The sequence below is a fragment of the Alligator sinensis genome, unplaced genomic scaffold (assembly GCF_000455745.1).
Source record: "Alligator sinensis unplaced genomic scaffold, ASM45574v1 scaffold379_1, whole genome shotgun sequence".
In the NCBI taxonomy this organism is placed as follows: domain Eukaryota; kingdom Metazoa; phylum Chordata; order Crocodylia; family Alligatoridae; genus Alligator; species Alligator sinensis.
This window is the reverse complement of record NW_005842001.1, coordinates 653,760-668,157: the sequence shown is the minus strand read 5'-3', so window position 1 is coordinate 668,157 and position 14,398 is coordinate 653,760. Positions and strand designations below refer to the sequence as shown.

At 38.3% G+C, this 14,398-nt stretch overlaps 1 long non-coding RNA gene across 1 annotated transcript in view; it reads left to right on the top strand.

Moving 5' to 3' along the window:
• The first annotated feature begins 263 nt into the window (after window positions 1-263).
• LOC112549945 overlaps window positions 264-14,398 on the top strand; it is a 258,403-nt gene continuing 244,268 nt past the window's right edge. The window contains exon 1 of the long non-coding RNA XR_003093585.1: window positions 264-303. This is a non-coding gene — a long non-coding RNA (uncharacterized LOC112549945). The remainder of the gene's footprint in view (window positions 304-14,398) is intronic.

Below are 14,398 nucleotides of genomic sequence, written 5' to 3'. Positions count from 1 at the left end.
CAGGAATACGTTGCAGTTTTTGGTTTTCTCAGCTTTTACCTGCCTTTAGCAAACTATGAAAAAGTCCACATGGTGGAAATAGAAGCAGTGTAGGAAGCCATGAAGGAGCCATAAATAAGAATTGTGAATCCTGTTCTTGACATACAAGCTTGACAAGAAGATCAGAAATCAAGTAGAAGTGGAAAGTCAAATAAGGTTTCCCTTCATGTAAACGCTTTTTCTTCTCTTTCCGTTTCAGGATGGTTTTAGTTCTTCTCCAGAGAAAGGCATCCTGATAAAAGGACATGGGCCATCCTTTAATTGGTAAGTGGAACTGACATTTTTGTGCAAAGCCTTAAAGACCTCAAAGCAATGATTAGAGAACTGACCACAGAGGAACATTAATCAGGAGACCAAAATAATCCTTAACATACTGTGAAAAGGTGTTTTGTAGTGATTATGACAGAAGCCAACTGTTTGTTGGAAATTTTTTTAACAGTTTGAAGTGAAAAGAAGACCTGAGGATAGAAAGAGAAATTTCACAAGATTCAAGAATTGTATGGTTCTTCCCTGCGTGATAAAGCTTTTGGTAACGCTGAAGCATTCTTTCTCATTCAATGCCCATTTCTGTTGCACTGGTCATAAGAAAAAAAAGCAGAAAGGATTTGAGAACAGGTGTATGTTTCTTGTTGGAACATAGAGAGCAAACAGACTGAAGTGCAAGACCTGTAAGCCATCTCCTGAAAAGAAGCTGCCTAATGAAAAGCATGATAGCCTTAAAGACCAGTGGATGGTAGGCACATTGCTGTCAATGAAAACGTCAGGGAATCCTAAACTTATTTGAAATTTTTACAGTGGTTTTTCAGGGGTCAGTTAAACTTGACCTGTAAATTTTAGCGGGTAAGGTAATTAATTAAATTAAATTTAGCAGGTAAAGTAATTAAATGCTTGCAACTGGATGGACATATTGAGAGCTACCGTAAGTATGGCTGCACATGATATTAGATAGTAAAGGCAGGGTCAGTGATATGAAGAATTACTCTGGCAAACCTTTAACAAGGCATCTATATAACATAATCAGTGAGGAATGGGATTTTCATTTGACGAACACCATGCACTTATTGGCAGTTTCCAGGTGGACCTGTGTGTATTTAGTTGCTTGTTTTATAGCTCTTGCTCTACAGGTGAACATGCTAAATACTGCAGAGTTATTTGGCCATATGCTTCTGTTTTTATAGTGCTTTATTTTGCAGGCTCTTCATATAAATAGAATCATTCTGTTCCACCAAGAGTGTGACTGTGTGGTGGTGAGGGGAAGAGAAAGGAATGTTGTTATTTCAAACATTATACCTTTTGCAAGAGAGCAGATGGTGTTTGTATATAGGGCTTCAAGTAAGTTTTCCATTCTGCTGAAGCTACAACATTCCTCCAGATTGAGTAAGTGAAATTAGTGATTTTAGATCTCCCTGAATGTACCAGGTTGCATTACAGTTGATGCCAGCATGTTTAAAATCAACAAATGTATCTTAACATCTTATTGACTTTTTTGAAAACTTTTTCCTGTTTTTTTTTTTAAATGATACTAGTTTAGCATAATATAGTTGGGTCCCTAGTGTGGATGGAAGAAGTGATGCTTGCTTTAAAATTTGCTAGGTACATGGTACTTTGGCAGAAAGACAAAGAAATAAATCAAGCATCTAATCTAATTACAAAAATTGGAATCTAAATAATTCACCTGTTTCTCGCTTGGAAAAAAAAATTAAGGACCTCTTCCAAGAATCCTTTTACTTAATGCAACATGACTCTTTTAGGAGCCTAGAGAGGCAGTGTCTAAGGTCAGATATGCACATTGGAACCTGAAATAGGTTTATTAAAGCTGACATGAACATATGTAGGAAAATGCTAATTTAAATAAGGAAGGAAACCTGATGGAAATGATTGAATCTATATCCCCAGTGAATTTAAACTGTTTAAACTGGTAATTTTTTTTAAAGGAAAGAAAATTTGTTGAAGTAATCTGTCTGAAGTGGGAAACATTCTGCATTCTTCCCTAAAATGTGGAGGAGGGTGAAAGTTTTCCTGTCCTAAATGTGGTGAAACTGGTGTAGCCCAGGGGAAGTTATTTAAAAGTAAAATTAATGTTTTTCTTATATATTGAGTATCCCCATTCACGTCTCTGGGCTTGACTCATTCACATCAGATATTACAGAGGTCTAACTATTGACTTTAAAAACCAATTTTTCTGCTTGCTTACATTGGTTGACACTAGAAGAATTCTCAGACAGTTTGTGGAGTTTCACCAGTTGTACGGTAGTGTGAGAAGAAAATCAAGCCCAATGTAAAATGATCAGGATTTGAAGAACTGAGGGCATTTGTTGATACTGTTGGACCTATGTCTCTATAAATATAAGTCTCGTATGACCCATAGGATCCCTGGCTTAATTTGTTCTTTTTAGAATTAGGACTTTTCTACGTGCTGTCTTGATACTGTACCTGAGATCAGGAACACTGGAGAATTTGTATAGATTTTGGGCCACCTCAACTTCATTGGGGTCACATAGTGACCCATAAATAAGTCATTGGTGTGGATGAATTGGAACTGTTCAATTAAGAACATAGCATCTGCTATTTTGAGCTATCGGTGTAACTGTTAATCTGTACCTGGTCTGGCCAGTAAGGGGGAATGAGGCATTTCTTCTTAGTAAGTTTTACAGATCTTTGATAGCAGAAGAACACTGAGACTCCAGAACCCTTGTTCCCATTCCAGTTTGGAGAGGGGAAAATACTAGAGTACATGTTAAGCTGTTCCTAATTCCCTCCAGTCTGTCCTTGTGCCAGTGTTGTTTCTACCTATACCCATTCTCTGCTATTAGTCTGACATCTTGATCCAACATTTCAGAATTCTTTGTTGTGGATTTTCAAGGTGAGTTTGGAAACACTGAATCTAAATGCATGCTAATTGTGGACAAATAACACCTCTTTGGTTACAAGATCCCGTTGGAATTCAGACATGGGAACTACATGCTGTCTTTAAATGCTACCAATATTAAATATGCCTTTTCTTGAAACATATGCTAACAAAGTGGCATCTATGAATCACAGAACATCATGCTGGGTGAGAATAAGGGCAATGATTTACATTGTGTTGCTGTCTAAATTAGTTAATTGGCTTTCTGTGGTACGCCCTTGCTTAATTTGGCTTTGGAATAACAACACTTCCAGCTTATTTAAGAATATGCTTCCAATGCAGAGATTTGTTTTGAATAACTTAGCTTTACAGCCATTATTAGCATAGAACAAATCTGTGTGATCCCTATCACTAAAGTTGCCCTCACAAATATTCACTCTAGAGATAATTAAACTGGAGGGATGAAAATTTTGAAGTGTGATACATTTTTGGTTGGTGTCTAGAATAGGGGAAGAATTGTGTTAGGGACTTCTCTAGAGTATTGCAGTCTCATTGTTACCATGAACTATTGCTATGGGAACCATTACAGAGGAACTACAATAAGAAAGAACTTTGTTTTGAGGAGAAAACATACCTATGAGATCCAATATATATATATTTTTTTCTACTTCTGTCCAATGTACTAAATAGTATCTAAGACTGATCTTTTTGGACGCCTATTCAAATATTTGTAGACCAGATAATTTAGGGAGCTTTGAAAATTTCAACAGAAAATAATTGGCATGATTAAGAGGAGTGCTTGCTATAGTAAAGCGTGTTGCTATGCAAAATGCCCTTATTTGCCATCCTGTGCTTCAGATGACAGGAAGTGTTCAGCAAGTTGCATAGAAAATATAACTGCCACTGGATATTAGGGGTTCCCTTGTTCATATCCTGAAATATGAGAGAAGGAATACAAAATTCTGATGAAAGTACAGAAGATACTTGTGTACCCTGTGCCCATATTCACATTAGTAAGAAAAGCTTTACTGCCTCTGCTCTATTCATATTAATACAATACCAAACAAGGATAAACATCACTAAATAATTATAAAAATATTCATAGGTAAAAGGTGGTTATCTATTTATCTAGAGTAAGTAAGATACTGATATATGCAATGAAGGATGGTCTTGCTATTTGGCTAAGACACAGCAGCACTGTGGACTCAGCGGGTCTGAGTTCAGTTAATGGTTGTGCCACAGGTATCTTGGGTAAAAAGTCATTTTATTTTTGCATGCCTCAGTTTCTTCTAACAACGCATGTTTACCTCGTGGGAGAAGTTGACATACGCATCTGGAAGCCAGTCCCATGTTACAGGACTGGGGCTGACTCAACTCCAGTTACCTCCTGAAAGAAAAAAACCCTCTTATTTGTGTACTGACACACAAAGGAGTCTATTTTTTCGAGGAATACAAAGAGTCTATTTTTTCGAGTGCACGTGCATCTTTTTCTTTGGCTTCTATAGGAGCAGTAACAGAATTGCAATTCCTGTTCCTAAAGGGAATAGTGTGCAAATGCAGAGATGAGAATGAAACCATTCTTAGTCATTTTAAATATCTCTTGCCATCTATCTGCTGTGGAGAATTCTGTAGTGGTTCTTATGGTATAAGTATTTTAGCTAAATTGGGCAGTAAGGTGGGAGGAAGTAAGAGTACACAATATTTTGTCATGCATGGTAACTTGGGGTTGCTGATGTAGAATCTTAAGTCCAAATTTAGTCAACAGAGTTGTAGAAAAAGCAGTTCATTCATTGGGAAGGATTATTATGGCAGGATGCAGCTGAGGAGATAAGATGATGTGGAGAAAGGTGAGAGGATATGAGATGTCCAGCTTCAAGACCCTGATTTTGTTTGAATCTCATGTGCCAGATGAATACCCTAACCATTAGAATATTAGGGTCATTCTCTCTTTTCCCACTTATTTTACTCTGTTGGAGCTGCTAGACATTATGTCAAGTGAGCCAGATAATGTTGGATGTTATAGCTCAGTGATAAGGGCATTTGCCTGGCATGTAGGATTCCCAAGTTCGCATTTTTGCTTTCCCTGATTCTGAGCTGAGTCTTGAATCTTGGGCTCACACATACCAGCTGAGTCTTTTAACCACTGGGCTAATGGCTCTTCTTTGTTCTGTGCGGGTTTTTGTTTTTACAGAAGTTCTCAGTTTTGTCGTGATGTGGAAAGAAATGATGTAATGGCAGTTGCACAATTGAAAAATATGTCACTTGTGAGAGTATTCCACAGGGTTTGGGGGAGATGGTGTTATGCCCAGAGACACAAAGATGACTACTTTCTCTCTTTGGTGGACGTCAATTTCAGACTTTCAACATTTTCATTATAGCAGCTTGTCTTTGTCATTGAACTCCTAGGCTAAGTATACAGACAGTCAAAAAGTCCGAGGCTGAATCAATTCAGTCTTTGCAGGTTTGTCTAAGCTGCAGAGATTAAACAGAGAAACAACTAGACACACATTTACTTTTGATTCAGGAAATGCAGGCACATGCCTGCAGTGGCTCAGGCTAGAAGGTTGGGGGTGCTAGAGCATGGCTCTCTGGCATGTAGCCAGCATGGGCTGTGTGTTTGCTGCTTCTTCCTGCTGCCTCTGAGGTCTCTGGAATTGCAGTCCAAAAACACAGCAGCGGGATGCTGTAGGGTTGTTCATCACTTCCTTTTCCTGCTTCTAGGTGCCTCTGGGATTTGTTGTCCACAGTCACAGCCAGCACTAAGTTTCAGTAAGTTTAGCAGGGCAGGGTGGCTCTGTACTCAGGGGTAGAGGATTTAATTGGGGGAAAGGGCCTTTAACCCGCCTCCCTGGCCCCATATCCCAGTCAGGGCTTGACTGGGGGGGCAGTCCCTGCCTCCCTCTGCCCCTTCACCCCAGCCCTTCTCTGCTGCAGCAGACAGCAAATCCCAGGGCTGCAAAGCATGCTGGGATGCTGAGAGACTTTAATATACCTTGAAACAGGAAGGGGTCTGGGACAGAAGTTTTATAAACTGGTTTGACCCAAATCAGTTAAGTCTGATGCTACATCCAACCAGGTTTATCTTAAACCATTTTCATCCATTTTGAAACTGGTTTATGTGTACTGAACTTCTGTTCTGTTACAGGTTTAAACCAGTTTGTGATCACTTAAACTGGTTTATATGTAACTTCAGTCCTTAGCCCTACTGCTGCTATAGCCCCTTCATCATTCCCCCAATTTTCTCAAAACACTTCCTTTTGCACTCGAGTTTTCCATGTTTGGACATTGGATTGGAAGGATGTGCAAAATGCATAGTTTTCGTGTGTCCTTGATGAAGTTTTTCCATACTAAATATAATGAAAATACTGTGAGTTGTGAAGTTGTATAATTCAAAAATGGCTTGAAGTAGACACTTGGCTTGTTTTGTAATCCTATGCCAGCACTTCAACAATCTAAATCTGAAGTGAAGTGGATCATTAGCTTTGACGTTATGAATGTTTAAAGCTACTTATTTAGCATGTGTCTAAAATCTGAATCCCATGTAATATACATTGTAATACGCGACTCTTCCAAGGTAGATAGGATGTACAGGACATTTAAAAAACAAAATAAACATGAAATATTTAAATACAAAATGTTTTATTAATGCAGAGTTAAGGTTGAGAAAGCAAATGCATGGAAGTCAAAAATTCCCAGGAGCTGCAGTTTCTCTCACTAAATTAATTTTAAGCATGGTACTTGCACACTGTATTCTCTATTCCTCTTCCTCTTGTTGTTTGTAAGTATTAAAATATTACTATTTTTTGCTTGTTTAGAACAGGGAGGATAAGTTTCATAATTAGTATACATCAATGTAGCTTTATTGACTTCACTGGTCAATAAAGTGGCCTGGAATATACAAGGTTATATCTTTGCTTTTTAACAATTTTAAGTGTATGAAGAATCATGTGGGCATAGCTGAATTTGTAGTAACTGCTTTTTTTTTTCTTTTCTTCTGATTATACATTTGTAAGATATAGACAGATGTGAGTACTTCTGCTGAGGTAGAGGTCTCTTGGGTTTAGGAATAGAAAACAGAGAGGTATACCAGATACTATTCAATTTCTAACTACTACAGTGACCAACTTAATTCTAAAAGAAAAATTTTAAGGGTCCCCCCACCCAGCTCTGATTTTTAAATGTTTACCTGATTAGCATTAATACTGGATTGCTGCTATTTGATATTATTCTTTAAATTTTGCGCACACAACATTATTTTGAAATATACTAATATGATAATGTGGAATCTGTCTCGTTAAAGCAGTTCTAAAGATTGAAGTTATCTTGTAAATTGATGTTCAGTTTGGTCTAAGATCTTGCAGAAATGGTCCCTGTCAAACTTGCTTTCCTTAAAAGCTTAGAATGGCTCTAAACTACATATATTTTTATTTCCAATTATGTCAAATTGATTTCTTTAAGCTAAGCCCCTTAACTTGTTGAAACCAGTCTCTGTGTCCTGGGTATGCACTGCAAAAATTGCTATAGTTTTAAGGATGTTTTTAGGTCTCATTAACAGTGGAACCTATCTACATGCTTAAGGCCCCTTCCTTGCCTTACTGAATTAGTATAGTCTCAACAAAAAAACATTTATTGAGAAGCATATACCAAATTAATATGAAAAGAAAATCCTGCTATGTTCAAATGTGTGAGAGATTTAAAAGATGTTTACAAAAATCTCGCTCCCTCTTTCTGAGGCTGGAGAGAATCCTTGGGAAATGATGCTAATACAAAAGTCTCAAGTATTTCTGGGTGTTCTTTCTGTGGCTCACTGCTTTATGTGATATAAAATGTCCTTCGAATTGGTATAAAAGACTCTGAGTGGCCAAGCAAGGCAATTTATCCCCTTTCAATTTAATGGACATTTTCTGTGATTTCAGTTTTGAAATGTATGTTTGCTTAATAGAGACACTTCTAATACTTTTTTGGTTGAAAGGCACTAATTAATGACACTTCTCAGAAAGAGGGGATAAAAGAAATATTACCAAAAAGGAGAGGAGAAATTTTTTTTTCTGACCTTTAAAGCTTAACTATTTTTAGTTCTGATTCAAATATCTGAAAATCACTGATGTCCTGAGATGGCATAAAAAAATGTCAGTGTAAAAATATATATCAAAGGTAATTCTGTTTTTTCAGAACTAGTTGAAATGGATTTGATTTTAATGGATACTGTCAAGATATTTAGGTCTCAAAGTTAAACTTCTTGTAAAGTTATATATGGAAATGTGCTTTTTATTCTGGCAGAGTAGCCTTTTATTTTTGTTCACTTGACCCAGGAATTAATTAACCAAAAGGTCTGGAAAACCTGGAGCTGGTTACTATTATTCTTCAAACATGACCGTAAACCACTAGCTCTATAGAGTAATTTTGTCCAGAACAGTGTCCACGTTATAAAAAAACTTTTTTAACCTTACCATTTATATAGTTAGATAGAGGAGTCACCTCAATTGCCCCTGCAACATGGCAGCTGATATAAATGCCAAGCAACATGACACCATACTGGTTTATAACAAGAAGTAAATTAAAATCATTCTTCTGGTTGAAATTGTAGGGGAAATTAGATTATTATTTATTAGGTCTATATTGTGTCTTGCAACAGAGACATAAAACTTAGACTAAACCTTGCCCTCATGTGCCCAGTGTCTTAACTGGATGTATTAAATCTAGACTTCTGGCTTCCTTCTGTTTGTAAGTAGACACAACCATTGAATAAAGAGACTGGATGCCAGGACTTTCTCCGTTTTCAGGAACACTAGGAATGCTCGCTTTTGCTTTAGTTTTTGGGCCAATGAATGTTAAATTATCTCATGCAAATTGTCACAGTGTCAAGCAGAGGGATTAAGAATGCTTCTCAAATTTCCAGAGAGGTTGGGCCCTCTTGGGGCTAAATTCCCTTAGTAGAGGAGAAGATTGAATCCGGGTCTCCCACACCAGCTGCTTTGTTAAGCCTCCGGTGGCTGTACTTGCTCATCAGAAGAACCCAGAGAGTTGCAATGGGTAATTTCCAAAAATCCTCATCTGTGAGTTGCCGGAGGGGTTACTCTCTTTCATACGTAAATGAACCTTCCTGGAGAGTTGAAGAGATGATAGTCCTGCTGCTAGCCACATCTTGGTGACCTCCATGTAGGTCTCCTTTTCCACATGCGCAATGAAACAACATCATGTAGATGACATCCTACTTACAGAGATCAGTTTGTGAATAGAGAACAGGTACAGATTAAACTGAACTCTTGTGAAGAAATAGAGATATTTGTGAGAAGAGGAAATGTTCTGAAGGCCTAGTAAGGATGCAATCCAACCATTATAAAAAAGATACCTTCCTGCTTTTCTTCAAAACTGTGCAGTGTCTCAGAGTTTTGTCCTTAACCAGGAGGAAACCTTAGGAAATGGCAAAAGCCTTTTCCTAACCTTTCTTAGAGATGAGGGTCTAGGAATACTGCTTACTGCCCTCATCACCTCCAGGTGGGATTACTGTAATGTATACCGTAACTATATAGAGACTACAGTTTATTTAAAATGCAGCTAACTCCCATCTCGGTTTGATTGGCCTCTGGAACCCATCACTTCTCTGTTCCAGGGGTGTTACTGTATTATATGAAAATTACAATAATAAATAGGAGCTTTCACAGCTCTGCCTATTCACTGCCTTCCAGCTTTGCCAGAGGCTTAAAAAGACAGTAGCCCATTTCACTATGTCATGAATGGAGCTATTACTTCAACTCAAAAGGCTAGGTATCAGAGTTTGTATAATTCGGTAGAATTGCAATGGAAATGCTATGAATGCTTAGAATTTGCAGATATTTAATATTCTATTTTTGGAATAGTCCACCGTAGCAAACCAATTTGCATGTGCAATTTAAAAATAAATGTTGCAAAGAAGCAGCTTACAAGTTTCCACGGGCACCTTGCAAGTCAAAATTAGGGTATCAATCTCAAGAAACATCTTGAATGTGTCCCTTTTAGCACTTCTGCAAAAGATTGATGTTGATGATTTACCTTTTTGTTTCAACTTTGTGTATCCTGTAGTCTTCTCCACTGAACTTATGTTGAGGGAACTGGATTCTTTTATAGCTTTCCTGTCATGTTGGGTTGGTATTTCTCAGAGGAATTTGCTATAAAAAGGATGCATGTACAGTAGCTCCCATATGTTCCTTTATACCTACTGAAATGCAAAAACAGCAGGCATGTTCAGAAGAAAATGTTTTCTACCTAAAAACAAAATAATACCCTTCTGTCTCACCAGATAAGGCTGAATAAAATGTGTTTCCATATTCTTTATTTTTTTCATGTTTTTTTTTCTCTTCTGATCAAGTTTCCATCTCAGTGGTTTAGGTCTGTACAGCAGGTGTTTTCTTTTTTTTCAGTTGGTTTTGGAGCCAAGGTCAATAAGTAGACCGTCTGTTTTTCCTCCTACTATGATTAAGAGGTACCTTTCTGACAGAAACAAAAAACCTGTGCTCTGTTGTAACCTTCCTAGGAGAAGAGAAAGGGATAGCTAGCTACATACTTTCCCAAATACTTTCTGGTCCTTTGTTGCTGTGGGTCACACACAACCAAAGAGTAAATGTTGCTGTTGTTTAGTTCTACACATTTTTCTTTCCTGCATCTTAATTTACTGATTCAGAATGCATAAGATAGACTTATATACCATATAACTTTTCCAGTCTCTCCAGCAGTAATTCATTTAACATACACTGAAGAGGACTTTATGTGTACAATTTTAAGACTATCAGGAAAAAAATTAATGTGAAAGTATAAGGCTATATATATATATCTATATATATAACTCCAAGGCTGTATAACTTAGAGGCTGCAAGTTGCTATTGGTTCTTCTAGAACTGATCTTAGAGTAGAAATATTGCAAAGGCTGGTGAGACTGACAGAATTTAATTGTCACTTTGTTGACATGCTGTGGTTCTGTAAAGGTGCAAACTATTAACACCTCTGCTGTCTCAGCAATGGTGGCATCTGGTTGTAAACAATAACTCTTGGCTTATCTAATCACTCTTAGCAAGTAATGTGGTCATGTAGACTGTTGGGATGGGCAAACAGTTGTGTATATTCAAAGGTTGCCCTTAAAATATCATCCTAGGTGGTCCGGAATCATGAAGCACAGCTCCTTCACGTCCCCTGCTGGTCTGAGACCTGTGTGCTCACTTCAGCCGGTCTGCAACCTGTACTGTTAGTCACTTTTATTGATAGCTGTCTGTTATCCAAAAGAAGTTGTTGATGAAAACTCAGCTTACCAGTGCTACCTACTGACGACTTGGCACTGAAAATTCTGTTGGTCAGGAGTGTGCTAACAAAATAATATTAGAGAGAGCAGTGGTTCATGTAGTGTTTATCCAATGTATTCAAGAGACTCAGGCTTTCCCACCACACATTTCTGAAGGGCGTTGACACTTCTGCAGTACTCATGTTTTCTTTCACATACTCCCTCGATTGTGTCACAAGTACCCAACAACAACAGGCAAGAGTGAGCCAAAGTAAATACATGGAACTTGTGACTACCAGAATTTTGGAACCTGATGTAGTGAGGCTTATACACTCTGGCTGAAAGTTTGTATTTTCAAAACTGATTATCATTACTTTTCATAGTTTAATAAGTTATATTTTAATTTAAATAACCTGCTACTAATTTAAATAGATGACGTGAATTGGCAAAGCTTTCTATATATTTTTTCATAGATGACACAAACCGTTTCCAGTCTTTCAGCTGTGAAAAGCTGATGATTTGTTTTCACCAGCTTTGCTCCTCTTGAGATTTCCTGCAAGCATCCCCTGTGCCCAAATTTCCATTTGGATTAGGGATGAGTGAATATATTGGGTGAAATAATAAGAAGATTTGCCTGCAGTGTTACTGAACCTGAACTAAAATGTGTCTGAGATATTATAAAAGGTTATGTAATGCCTCTTGGCTGGGCCACGTGTAGTAATGAGCCTTAGATCTCTGGATATCAAAGCATGAACATTTAATGCCTGAATGGAAGGACCAGAACCCCAGTCCACGAAAGTGTTCTTATTCACAGCTGCACTTAAGTAGTTACTTAACTTTTGAATGAAAGGCTGCTGCTTGCAAGTTAACAAACTTGATTTGGAAAAGCATGTTTTTAAGTCCTGTTGATCGTAAGGCGTTTTAAGCACATGCTTTAGTGCTGTCCTGAATCATGATCCATGTTCAGTAACAGATCTACAAGAAAGAACTGAATTAACTCTTGAGTGCCCAGGCTAACTGGTGCTAGGGAGAAGAGCAGTTTATTAGCTTTACTACAGCTAGCATTGCTATGCTGGTTCTGACTATGAAGTCTGCATGAAGCAAGCTATCTACTTTGCACTATATGGCTAGGGACAGACGTTGCACATAAACTGGTTTCAGCCTGTAACAGAATACATGTTCAATGCACATAAACCAGTTTCAAAATGGCTGAAACTGGTTTAAGATAAACCTGGCTGAATGTAGTATCAGACTTAATTGATTTGGGTCAAACTGGCATATGAAACTTCTGTCCCAGACTCCTTCCTGGTTCAAGTTAGATTACAGTCTCCCAGCATTTTTCAGTCCTGTTCTGGGCTGTGTTGTCTGCTCCAGAGAGCAGGGCTGACCTTGCTCCTCTGCTTCCTAGCTGGAGCAGTGATGACTGACTCACTGATCTCACTGGCTGGCTCACTGGCCTCCCCAGTCAAACCCCTGCTGGGGTCTGGGGCGAAGGAGGGGTGTTAAACTTTCCTTCCCCCTGAGTACGGAGCTGCCCTGCCCTGCTTACTTAGTACTGGCTGCAACTGTGGACTACAAATCCCAGGGGCACCTGGAATCAGGAAAAGGAAGTGATGAGCAACTCTGCAGAGTCCTGCTGTTATGATTTTGGACTTCAAATTCTAGAGACCTCAGGGGCAGCAGGAAGAGGAAGCAAACACACACCTCATGCTCACTATGTTCCAGAGAACTGTGTTCTTAGTGCCCCCCGGTTTCTGGCTTGAGCTGCTGTAGGCATGTGGTGTAATAAACCTGACTATCTTGGAGGGGAACTGTTACTGTTTAATGGATCATGGAAAAAAATGTGTGTTAGACAAGTTGTTCCTAGTTCTTTTCAGACACTTCTCCCTTTTCTAGAAAGCTAAACTCTTTTGGCCACGGGCAGATCTAGAATTTTGAAAAGTGGGGTGCTGGTATTATGGTGCATAATCACATATAAAACAACACACATTTTTTATAGTTAAAGAGAAACTAAATGTGTTAATATGCTAGGGGCCTAGTGCTATATTGTTCATTTTAAGATTAAAGTAAAAATATAACTTCATTGCAATATGTACTTATTTGGTAGCTTATATACTAAGTTTTAAAAATATAACAGACCAGGAAAACATAGTCCAGAGATATTTTATTAGTTTTGTAGTCATTATGCTTAAATGCCCATCTTTCATTCATATTTGTAAAACAAAATCTAGCCTTCTTGAGCATCTGAAGGCTGGAATACTTCTCTGTCAATCATTTCCACACCTGAGTTAATATTCTTCTAAGTTACTTAACATACCTGAATTAAGCTTTTTAGCTAGAACTAAAAAGTCTGCAGGGCTGTGAATAGAAGAAAGATATTACCAGGAAGAGATAGCAAAATTGCAGAAGATGATACATGGATTAATGTAATATCAAGAACATTAAAAGGAGAGAAGGTTGTTAACCCCTATGGAGTGACGACAGATTAGGAGGAATCGGGTACATTATGATGAGTCATGAAGTCGATTGACTCCCTCAACAGTGCATGAGTAGAAATGCTGCTGCTTCTCCTGGGCAGTTGGTTTTAAAGTGTAGGTGGAGCAAGAATGAAAGCGGGGTGCAACTACAACACTGCATCCCCATCCCCTATCCACCCCTGTTTCTGGTTTCAGAGGACAGAATTTACATGGTTGTAATTTGCATGAGCAAAAAAAAGATTTAAACATGCACATAAATCACACCTCCATAAAATCCAATGCACCATGGCAGTATCTACTGTGTTATTTAGTATTCTTAAAAATGTCTGAAATCTATGTATTTCTGTTTCCCTGTTGTTTGAGCTTCAGTAAGAGTGGCATTTTCTTCTTTTTAGGGTATTTGTTGTGTTGGTAATTACAAAACAGAGATTTCTTGATTTAAAGGGGTTTATCAGAGGAGAGAGAGACCCTGCGGAGAATACCTTGGGGTCTTAGCCAAACTGGGGTCCTCCTAGCTCTCGCCTGCCATGACTTTGGTGTTTTAATGGGTTCCAGGAGGGGTGGTGTCCACCCAGTCAGATCTGGGCTCGGGCATTTCCGGTGGGGCTCGGCTCCAAAGAAAGAAAAAAAACACAACAGTGAATAAAAAGAAAAAAAAACGCTCAGCTGGCAGGCTTGGCTGCTGCCCTGCCTGCAGCTTGTTGGCTCTCACGGCTCCTGCCACACACTCCTTGTAGCTTTTGTCAATTTAACTGACTTGTTGCCACGGTATTTGAAGGAATG